This window comes from Marmota marmota, unplaced genomic scaffold (assembly GCF_001458135.2).
Source record: "Marmota marmota marmota unplaced genomic scaffold, marMar, whole genome shotgun sequence".
Lineage (NCBI taxonomy): Eukaryota > Metazoa > Chordata > Mammalia > Rodentia > Sciuridae > Marmota > Marmota marmota.
The window spans coordinates 1766546-1778285 of record NW_026000272.1 but is presented as its reverse complement, the minus strand read 5'-3'; the positions used below and the strand labels follow the sequence as shown (position 1 = coordinate 1778285).

Genomic DNA, 11740 nt, shown 5'->3' with positions numbered 1-11740 from the left:
AAAAAAAAAAAAAAAAGCAAGACCACATGGTCACAAAATACCCCTTTGAATCTGGAAATGTGAAGACATGATGTTAACTCATGCAGTGACTCTCTTAGATCATCGCTGTCTCTTTGAAAGGAAAGTAGCTCTCCACTGAATGGAAGGTATCAGCATGTCTCCTGAAAGTACTGTAAACAAGTTACCAATGGAGGCAGTAACTAAGTCTGTGATCCCCAAAGCCAAGCTTTTCTTTAAATCACTGAAGATGTCCAAATGGCAAAATGGTCCAACTAAAGAAAGGTTCAAACAATTACAGGAAAGAGTCATTACAGAAATACTGAGTTCCAAAATCCTTTCCTAAAAGGTAAGCCCATAAAATAAATCCCATTACAAAATGTTCTCTCTGCCTGAAAAAAAAAAAAAAAAGTCTGATGGGCTTCATAAAGCCTAACCAATTACAAATACATTTTCTCTGATTTTAGAAAATTAAATGGTTGAATAAGGGAAAAAATACAAATGCATTTTTCTCTTTAAAATTTCCATGGCAGAACTTTTCATAAAACACACAAAAAGCACAATGATCAGCTAGGTATGCACTTTACTAAGTTGAACCCAATGTTTAGACAAAAGCTTTGGTTGGCTTTGCACACATGGGGAAAAATATACACTTAGCTTATTTGGGCAGTGCCCCAAGGGGGTACCACCAGGGCCCTAATTACTGCCCTCCTCAGAGCAGCCAGTTACCTGCAGGATATGCTGGAGCTCTGGTTGTTCCTGGCCTCCTGGTTGTAGTAGTGGTGAGGTGGTCCCATCTCTCTAGAAGGGGTAGAAAGGACATCAAGGAAAGCATATTTAGTAACCAAACACAGCAACTACTCCATGGCTTGCAGTAAGTAATCTTGCATTAGTCCCTGAGAGCACCAAACCTTTGTTCCACACTGTCAACCTGGCACTTTAACCATAGACAATACTGTTCAGGGACAAGCTGGGGTTATGTTCCTAGTGAAATATGGAAGTATTCCATAGATTGAAAGTAGTCAAGGGCTGAGGTTGTAGCTCAGTGGTAAAGCACTTGTCTTGCACTCATAGGGCCCTGGGTTTGATCCTCAGCACCACATAAAAATATAAAAATAAAGATATTGTGTCCATCTACAAGTAATATATGTATATATTTTTAAAAGAAAATAGTCAAAACACATGAATGAAATATTTTATTAAGCATGCTTACCATTAGAAATATTAGGACTTTGGGCTCAAGCATATTCCTTTAAAATTATTTATATCATTCACAAGAATTACATGATGTGCATGAATTTTCCAATAATTTCTTTTCACAGAAATCAAAACTATGATGCATGTTTCCCTACTGTCAAAAGAAGAAGAGGAAAAGAAACAATCAGTGAGGTGAATAGAGAGCCTACAGAATGGCAGCAAATTTTTACCACATGCACACACATCACATAGAACACTAATCTCTAGAATATATAGAGCTCAAAAATCTGAACACCAAAAAAATAAATAAATAAATAACCCAATCAATAAATGGGCCAAGGAACTGAACAGGCACTTCTCAGAAGATGATATACAGTCAATAAATATATGAAAAAATGTTCAACATCTCTAGTAACTAGAGAAATGCAAATCAAAACTAGTCTAAGATTTCATTTCACTCCCGTCAGAATGGCAGCTATTAAGAATACAAACAATAATAAGTGTTGGTGAGGATGTGGAGAGAAAGGCACACTCATACATTGCTGGTGGGACTGCAAATTGGTACAACCAATCTGGAAAGCAGTATGGAGATTCCTTGGAAAACTTGGAATAGGACCACCATTTCACCCAGCTATCCCACTCCTCTGTTTATACCCAAAGAACTTAAAAACAGCATACTATAGTGACGCTCAATTCACAGTAGTTCAATTCACAATAGCTAAATTGTGGAATCAACCTAGATACCCCTCAGTATATGAATGGATAAAGAAACTGTGGTATACTATATACATAATGGAATATTACTCAGCATTAAAAGAGAATAAAATCATGGCATTTGCAGGTAAATGGATGCAGTTGGAGAAGATAATGCTAAGTGAAGTTAGCCGATCCCAAAAAACAAATTCTGAATGTTTTCTCTGATATGAGGATGCTGATCCATAGTGGGGTAGGGAAGGGGAGCATGGGAGGAATGGAGGAACTTTGGATAAGTCAATGGGGAGGGAGGGAGGAGAAGGGAGGGAGTAGAATGGTAGAATGAGATGGACATCATTACCCCAAGTACATGTATGAAGATATGAACCGAGTGACTCTGTGTATAACCAGAGACATGAAAAATTGTGCTCTATATGTATTCCATGAATTGAAATGCATTCTGCTGTCATATATAACAAATTAGAATAAATAAATGAATTTTAAAAAAGAAGTAGAGGAAATCAGTGCTCTATCTGATATGCATGTAGTAAAGATGTTCTCCTGGTCTGTGAACTCTCTTTTCACATTGTTTCCTTTGCTGAGACGAAGCTTTTTAGTTTGAATCCATCCCATTTATTGATTCTTGATTTTACTTTTTGTAGTTTAGAAGTCTTGTTAAGGAAGTCAGGACTTAATCCGACATGATGGAGATTTGGACCTACTTTTTCTTCTATTAGGCACAGGGTAGGGTCTCTGGTCTAACTCCCAGGTCCTTGATCTGCTTTGAGTTGAGTTTTGTGCATGGTGACAGATAGAGGTTTAATTTCATTTTGCTGCATATGGATTTCCAGTTTTGCCAGCACCATTTGTTAAAGAGGCTTTCTTTCCACCAATGTATGTTTTCAGCGCCTTTGTATTATATGAGATAACTGTATTTGTGTGTGTTTGTCTCTGTGTCTTCCATTCTGTACCATTGGTCTACATGTCTAGTTTTATAGTGACACAACCATATCAATGTTTATAGCGGCTCAATTCACAACAGCTAAACTGTGGAAACAATCTAGATGCCTTTCAATCAAAGAATGGATAAAGAAACTGTGATATATATACACAATAAAATATTACTCAGCATTAAAAGAGAATAAAATTATGGTATTTGAGGGTAAATGGATGGAGTTGGAGAAGATCATGCTAAACAAAGTAAGCAAATCCTAAAAAAAAAACAAAAGCTGAATGTTCTCTCTGGTAAGTGGATGCTGATCCATAATGGGGGGGGGGGGGGGTTGCATGGGAAGAATGTAGAAACTTTGATTGGGCAATGGGGAGGGGGAGGGGAGGGGGCATGGGGGCAGGAAAGATGGTGGAATAAAATGGACATCAATACCCTAAGTACATGTATGACTGCACATATGGTGCAAATCTACATCATGTACAACAAGAGAAAGGAAAAGTTGTTCTCCATTTGTATACAATGAATCAAAATGCATTCTGCTGTCATGTATAACTAATTAGAACAAAGAAAAGAAAAGGAAAGAAAGACGTAGAGGAAAAGAAGGCTTAAGTAATGTGAAAGGCAGACACAAAACAAGTTCAGCTTTGTATACAGCAAGTACTCGATGGGTATTATTTACTTAGAAAACAAACAACAAAAATAGAAATAAGTTGTGAGAAAAGAATGGAAAAGGATATATTGCACAAACAATAGTAAGAGAGCTAGTGTAGCTGTACTAATACCAGATAAAACAGATGTTAAAACAAAAAGTATTTTCAGAGTCAGATTGACATTTGTAGTGATTACAAGGTGAATTCAACAGGGAGATAAAATAATCTTAAATATATATGCACCTAAAACCATCCCAAAATGCATGAAGCAAAATACGATAATACTGAAAGGAAGACTAGATAATTTAACATTAACAGAGATTTCAATACACTCTTTTCAATTATAGAAGAAACAATGAGGCGGAAAAAGAAAATCCTAATTAGAATAAGATATATTCCATCCTTGCATAAGTATATCAAATAGACTACACTGTCATCTATAACTAAAAATAACCAGTTTTAAGAAAGGACTTGAACAACTGTATAAACTAAATAGACCTAGTAGTTATCATGAAATAAACCAACTGGGAACAGAACATACATTTCCTCAAGTGTATATGAAACATTTTCTAAGACCAACCTTATCTAAATGACAAAACAAGCCTCAATAAATTTTTTGTGGTGCTGGGAATCAAACCCAGGGCCTTGCACACGCTAGAAAAGTGCTTTACCACTGAGCTCCATCCCCAGCACTAAGTCTCAATTGAAATCATATGAATTATGGATTGAAATAATATGAATTATGTTCTTCAAACATAATGGAATAAAATTAGAAATCAATAACAGAAGGGCATTTGGGAAATTAATAATTATATGGAAATTAAAGAGCACAGTTCTGAATAACCAAAAATAGGTCCAGGAAAAATTCAAAAGGGAAATTATAAAAATACTTTAAGAACAAAAATGAAAACATACTAAAACTTTTGTGTTTTAGTGAAAGCAGTGCTCAGAAATAAATTTATAAATTTCTTCTTAAACTTCAAAAAAAATTCAAGAGAAGGGAATATTCCCTAGGTCATTCTATGAAACCAGTAGTACCACAATACCAAAGTCAGACAAATACACCACAATAAATCTACAGACCTAGAACCCTTATGGATACAAAGGCAAAAATTCTCAACAAAATACAAGTAAACCAAATCCAGTAGTATATTAGGATTACACATCATGACCAAGAGGAAACAAGAACACAAGGGTGGCATAGCATGATAAAATCAGTTAAGGTAATGTTCCATACTGATAGAATTGAAAAAACACATGATCATCTCACTAGATACGGTAAAGGCATCTGATGAAAGTCAACACTGTTTCATGACAAAACACTCAGTAAACTATATATAAAAGGGGATTCTCTCAACTTGATAAAGGGCATCTATAAAGAATTTATAAATGAATGCATAAGCTAAATGTTAAATACTGAAAGCTTTCCTCCTAGAAACAGTCACAAGACAAGAATGTCCATTCTCATCACTTGTATTCAACATTATAGTAAAAGTTCTAGCCAGGGCCATTAGTTAAGATTAAAAAAAAAAAAAAAGCTATTATAACTAACTCCAACTGTTTCTAAAAACAAATGACAATCTTACCTATAGAAAACTGTAAAGAATCTGGGCTGGGGTTGTGGCTCAGTGGTAGAGCCTCGCCTAGCACGTATGAAGCACTGGGTTCGATCCTCAGCACCAAGTAAAAGTAAATAAGTAAAATAAAGGTATTGTGTCCATCTACAACTAAAAAATAAATAAATAAAAATTTAAAAATCCAGGGTCTCACACATGCGAGGCAAGCACTCTACCACCGGGTTCAATCCTCAGCACAACATAAAAAAAAAATAAACAAGTGAAATAAAGGTGTTGTGTCCAACTACAACTAAAAAATAAATATTTTTTAAAAAAGAAAACCCTAAAGAATCTACATAAAAATATGTTAAAATAATTAAGCTAATTAATAAGTGAGCTCAGCAAAGTTGCAAAATACAAATCAATTCATACAATATGCATTAATAAAACAGAAGTTAACACCTCTATTTTTAACTCTTTATGAAAATTTTGCTTCTAATTTTATTTACCTTTTACATGTGAACCTATTATAATCAAAGTAATCTTTAGTTTTGCTGCTTTAAAAAAAGTCCTGTTTTACAAATTAGAATAAAAAGTAATTTAAAAAGTCCTATTCTGTGAAAGAAAGGGCAAAAAATTAAATTAAAATCAGTTGTATTCCTATACACTAGCAATGATCAATTCAGGAAGGAAAATAAGAACTTAATTCCATTTATAATAACAATTAAGAAAACTCATAGAAATAACTTTAACCAAAGAAGTGTAAAGACATATACACTAAAAGCTATAAAACATCAATAAGAAAAAAATTAAAGATGACCTAAAAATAGAATAAAATACCAGAAGAGTCAATATTGTTAACCTGGCAAAATTTCCCAAATTAACCTGCAGGCCCTTATATCATATATAAAAATTAACTTAAAATGGATCAAAGACCTAAATGTAAGAGCTAAAACCATGAAACTCTTAGAAGAAAACACAGGAGTAAATCTTCATGACCTTCAATTAGGCAATGGATACTTTAACAGCCAAAGCATGAGCAACAAATGAGAAAATGAGAGGTTAGACAACAAGTACAAAGATACAGTTACAGTAAGAATTAGTTCAGGTGTCCTATGGCACAGAAGGGTAACCATAGTCCATGACAAATAACTAGAAGAGACCCAAGTTTCTAATGTACATAAAGATAAATGTTTTAAGCCAGGTGCAGTGATGCATGCCTGTAATCCCAGTAGCTCAGGAGGCTGAGGCAGGAGGATCATGAGTTCAAAGCCAGCCTCAGTAACTTACTGAGGCTGTAAGTAACTCAGTGAGACCCCTGTCTCTAAATAAGATGTTTTAAAAAAGGGCTGGGGATGTGGTTCAGTGGTTAAGTGCCCCTGGGTTCAATCCCCAGTACCAAAACAAGATAAATGTTTTAGATGCAAATGCTATCATCCTGATTTGATCACTATAAATTTTATAACATGTACTGATTTATTGTATATACCCTATAAATATGTATACATAATATGTTAATTCAATTTTTTAAAAACAAAAAAACAGGTAAATTAAACTTCATCAAAATTAAAAAAAAAAACTTCTGTGCATCTAAAGGACATCATCAAGAAAGTTAAAAGAACCTATAAAATGGGAGAAATCTTTACAAATCCTACTTGATCCATGCATGAAGATTCAATCTTCAGTGAAATGCAAATGAAAACCACAAGGCTCCACCTAATGCCATTAAGATGCCTTTAAAAACCTGGGCAGATGATATGCAGCCAGGTGCAGTGACACACACCCCCATCAGCTCTGGAGGCTGAGCCAGGAGGATTGCAAGTTCAAAGCCAGCCTTAGCAAAAGCAAGGTGCTAAGCAACTCAGTGAGACCCTCTCTCTAAATAAAATACAAAATAGGGCTGGGAATGTAGCTCAGTGGTCGAGTGTCCATGAGTTCAATCCCTGACATATTGTGAATATGTCAAAATGATCCCCACTGTTATGTATAACTATAATGCACTAGTAAAAACAATTTTTAGAAAATCAAAAAATAGGGCTGGGATTGTGGCTCAGCGGTAGAACACTCGCCTAGCAAGGGCAGGGCCCGGGTTCGATCCTTAGCACCACATAAAAATAAAGGCATTGTGTTGTGTCCATCTACACCTAAAATATAAATGTTTAAAAAAAAAAGAAAAGAAAGAAAGAAAACCAGAATGTGGAGAAACTGGAACCATCATACATTGCTTATGAGAATGTATAATGGCTTAGCCAATGTAGAAAACACTTTGGCAGTTCCTAAAATAGTTAAGCACAGATGAACCAGCTTTTCCATTCCTAAGTATATTTGCCAAAGGATTTAAATAGGGGTTCAAACAAACACATATAAATAGCATGTTGACCATAATATAATTCCTAAACAGCCAAGATGTGGAAACAGCCAAAGATCCATTAAACAATGAATAAACAAATAACCGTATATGCACACAATCCATATTACTCAGGCACAAAAAGAAACAAAGTATTGAGTCATCCCTTGGTATCTGTGAGTGACTGGTTTCAGGACTCTAACCTACCCTTGAATAAAATGGCATAGTATTTGCATGTAACCTACATACCTATTCTTGTATATGTGAAATAATCTCTACATTATTTATAAAACCTGATATAAGGTGAATGTTAAATAAATAGTTGTTTCATCATATTATTTAAGGAATAAAGGCAAGAAAAAGTCTATACCTGTTCAGTAAAAACACTATTTTTCCTTGAGTATTTTGATCATAAGTTACACTGAAACCATGGATGTGTCTCCAAAACATTATGTTACATGGAAGAATTCAGACACAGAAGGTCACACAAATGTGTAGGTTTGATTTAATGAGAATATATCTTGAGAAATGTGTCACTGAACAATTTTGTCATTGTGAAAACATCATAGAGTGTACTTACACAAACCTAAATTATACAGCCTCCTACACACCTAGGGAGCCTGGTATTCTGAGGCTACAAACCTAAATGTAGGACTACACTCTAAAATAACTATTAAAAGTATAGTGAACACATAAACCAACAACATAATTATTTACTATCAAATATCATGTGCTATACATAATTGTAAGTGCAATGTGTTATGCTATGACATTAAGATATTAGTAAGCAATAGAAAATTTTCAGCTCTCTGAAAATCCTATGAGACTATGAGACTACTGTCATTGTATATGTGGTCTGTGGTTGACCAAAACATCTTTACATGATACATGACTGTATATGAAATATTCAAAATAGACTGAATTCACAGACACAAAAAGCAAGCGGGTGGTTACTTTGGATTGGAACAAGGGAGGAATGGGGAGAGTCTGGTTAACAGAACCTTAGTTCACTGCATAAGCACTACCAGCATATTATCATATATTCATGAGTATTCTATTCATCCTAATCTTTCACCAAAGACAGTATGGTAATAAATGACTTTTAAATAATACTGGCACAATTTTTAAGAAGTTTCACATAATGGTCACACTCCACTTTTTTGCAAAAATAAAAATGGCATAACATCTGTGACAATTATGCTGTGAAATACATTAAGAGATTTTACTCTGGAATAGAGAAATATTTTGGAACTAGATAGACATAGTGATTATACAACATTGTCTATTCTAGAATGCCACTGAATTCTTAACTTTAAAATGCGTATCAAAGGGAGGTACAATGGGGCACACCTGTAACCCCTGCTACTCAGGAGCCTCAAGCAGGACGATCTTAAGTTCAAAGCCAGCCTGGCAACTTGGTTAGATCCTGTCTCAAAATTACAAATTAAAAAAAAAATTGAAAGGCTGGGGTTGTAGCTTGATGGTAGAGTGCTTACCTACCATGGGCAGGGCACTGGGTTCAATCTTCACTACCACAAGAAATAAATAAGTTATTGAATTAATGAAATAGTTAATTTTATTAAAAGAAAAAAGTATCAGATATATAGGATAAACAAGTCTAGAGATCTAATATATAAGATGAGGGCAATAGTTAATAAAATTCTACTATATTAGGGATTTTGCTAAGGTAAATTTTGCTAAGTTACCACATCCATCATCTCACAACAAAGCAAGATGATGGATGTGGTAACTTGGCTCACTACAGTAACTATTTTACTATCAGTACACATGTTATAATATTGTTGTATAACTCACACACAAAAATTATTCAAAAATTAAACAAAATGACTAATGTTATTATATGAATTATAACTCAATATTTTTTTGAAAAAGTGGGAATGGTAAAGGAGACCATAGCATAACTGCATGCACTATCTCTCACAGTTCAGCTTTAGTAACAGGCTTATACGGAAGTGGTTGATAACAGAGTTTTCTTAATTTGCTCAAACGTGCATGCTACTCTGCAGGAAGCTTTGTATACCATTCCACATACATCCATGTGAACACTACACTAGTGCATGGATTTTTTAAATATATTTTTTAGTTGTTGATGGAATATTTTTTTTTATTTATATGTGGTGCTGAGAATTGAACTCAGTGCCTCACACATCCTAGGCGAGCTCTCTACTGCTGAGCCACAACCCTAGCCCACCACATAGATTTTTATGGCAAAAGAACCACATTGATAATCTGTTGCTAGTTTTTATTTCTATGCATATATATTTTATTTGTCTGTTTATTTTATACCAGGGATTCAATCCAGGGGTGCTTAACCACTGAGTCACATCCCCAGTGCTTTTTTTGTATTTTATTTAGAGACAGGATCTTGCTAAATTGCTTTGGGACTCACTAAGTTGCTGAGGCTTGGTTTGAATTTGTAATCCTCCTGCCTCAGTCCCCTGAGTCCCTGGGATTATAGGCATGCACTATCATGCCCCACTACACATATAATACATGCTCATCATAGATTGAGAGATGACTTTCTAATGTAAAATAAAGAAGTGTAGCTTATCTTTCTTGATGTATATTTATATTATAGTGATGTGAAAAGGTATGAAAGAAGAGTTGCATTATTGAAATCATTATTTGGACAACTTTTAGGAAAGCAATTGTCACTTATGTATATATTAGTTTAAAATTTGAATGACTCAAACAGCTTTTGTTTAAAATTATTGTTTTATCTGTCTTTAAAAAAATCAGGGGCTAGGGATGTGGCTCAAGCGGTAGCGCGCTCGCCTGGTGTGCGTGCGGCCCGGGTTCGATCCTCAGCACCACATACAAACAAAGATGTTGTGTCCGTCGGAAAAATAAATAAATAAATAAAATTCTTTAAAAAAAAAAATCAACTATCAGTCAACAGATACATAGATAAATAAAATGTGGTACATATCCACAATGGAGTTTTATTCAGCCATAAAGAAGAATGGAATTATGGTATTTGCTGGTAAATGGATGGAACTGGAGAACATCATGCTAAGTGAAATAAGCCAGACTCAGAAACTCAAGGGTCATATGTTTTCTCTCAAATGTGGAAGCCAGAGAGAAAAAAAGGGGGGAAATGGCGGGGGAGTCTCATGAAAGTAAAGGGAGTAAAGTAAGAGTTCAGGGACAAGGGAGGAGCTGTAGGAAAGGGAAGATACTGGAGAATGAAATTGATTAATTGCATACAGAAATATGTCAGAATGAATCCCACTATTATGTGATAATTATAATACACCAAGAAAATTTTAAAAATCAATTGATCATACACATGAACATTTAATTTTTGGACTCTGAATTGTGTTCCATTTATCTACACTATGCTAGTACCAAAGTATAATTATGGTAGTTTTGTGGAGTTCTGCCCTACCAAGCTACAGTCTATAGAAAATTCTTGTTTCCTCTGAAGATCTGTAGGTGCCGCTTCAAGAGAGGTTGGTTCTTAAATGCACGTGGAACCAGTTAATTACTCTGTCAGAGTCAGAGCCTGTAATGATGTAGAACATGCGCTTGGAATTATGCGCTTTTAAAGAAACTTAACTACAGATTTTCTGTTGTATATTGTCATGAGTCTTTGAATGGGATTTTTTGTCATCCATAATTAAGATGAAGAGAGTCTAACTACTCATCAAGAACTCTAAGAATAGTAGGTCAACTTCTTCAAAGCATTAAGGTCCTAAAATTTTTAAAAAATTAAAAAAAAAACTATTTCTCTGATATCTTTCTCAAAATTAAAGCTTTAAAATTTCTTGGCTGCTCAGCAAATGCTTCCAGCATCAAGGCAATCCTATGTGGAGTGATTCTCTATAATATGGTGCTGCAACCAACACAGTAAACAAAAATGGTACAATCATCTTGCTGTGGTTTAATGATAGTGCTTGCTATGGTCTGAACTTTTGTGTGTCCCCAAAATTTCATGTTGAAATCTAACCCAAACAGTGATGGTATTAAAAAGTGGGGCTTTTGGGGATTGATTAGGTATGAGGGCTCTGACCTCATAAATGGCACTTGGGCCCTTGCAAAAGAAGCTTGAGGCAGCCGATTTGTCCCTTGTACCACTTGAGGACAACAATAGAAGACACTATTTATGAAGCAAAGAGAAGACTTCACCGGACATCAAATGTGCTGATGTCTTGATCTTAGACTTCCTAGCCTCCAGAACTGTGATAAGTAAATTTCTCCTTTTAAAATAAATTACCTAGTCAAGATGTTTTGCTACAATAAACCAAATATACTAAGACAGGGACCATGGCATTCCTAGGAAACAAGGACACTCACAAAAAGTTACATTTTTTTACATTTTTTGTTT

General features: G+C 34.7%; 1 long non-coding RNA gene across 1 annotated transcript in view; it reads right to left on the bottom strand.

Moving 5' to 3' along the window:
* Positions 1-722: 722 nt before the first annotated feature.
* The window catches only part of LOC125614343, a 15349-nt gene continuing 4331 nt past the window's right edge, over positions 723-11740 (bottom strand). Inside the window, exons 2-3 of the long non-coding RNA XR_007344948.1 lie at positions 1211-1348; positions 723-798 (exon numbers count right to left, since the gene is read on the bottom strand). This is a non-coding gene — a long non-coding RNA (uncharacterized LOC125614343). The remainder of the gene's footprint in view (positions 799-1210; positions 1349-11740) is intronic.